Here is a 381-nt window from a genome sequence, read left to right as displayed (position 1 = left end):
ATATACCAATATTCGAAGAGAAAAGATTTGTATTTTTATATTGAAATAACTCAAAAACTATTGGGCAGATTTCAAAAATTCTTGCACCTTTAAAAAGCTACGTTATCACTGAGTAACATGAGGCTATGTTTTAATTATTTATTACGAGCTGTTGCCCGCGACTTCGTCCGCGTGGTATTAGACAACATACAAACTATATAAATTACAAAAAGCTACGTATCCCTCGGGAACTGGACATTTCTCTGGGATGAAGCTTATCCCATGTGTACTCCAGACTTTGTTTTATATCTGTGCCAAATTTCAATAAGATATATTGAACCGTTGCAGAAAGATCGAGTAAATATTAAAAAACTAAATTAATGAATCCCACGGGAACCGTAA

At 33.9% G+C, this 381-nt stretch overlaps 1 protein-coding gene across 1 annotated transcript in view; it reads right to left on the bottom strand.

Moving 5' to 3' along the window:
- Positions 1-381, bottom strand: part of LOC106101769 (rhoGEF domain-containing protein gxcI-like) — a 20,926-nt gene that overhangs the window by 851 nt on the left and 19,694 nt on the right. The window lies entirely within an intron of this gene.

Source organism: Papilio polytes, unplaced genomic scaffold, assembly GCF_000836215.1.
Source record: "Papilio polytes unplaced genomic scaffold, Ppol_1.0 DF824493.1, whole genome shotgun sequence".
Classification (NCBI taxonomy): domain Eukaryota; kingdom Metazoa; phylum Arthropoda; class Insecta; order Lepidoptera; family Papilionidae; genus Papilio; species Papilio polytes.
The sequence above is the reverse complement of the archived record's forward strand: the minus strand, read 5'-3'. Positions and strand labels throughout refer to the sequence as shown.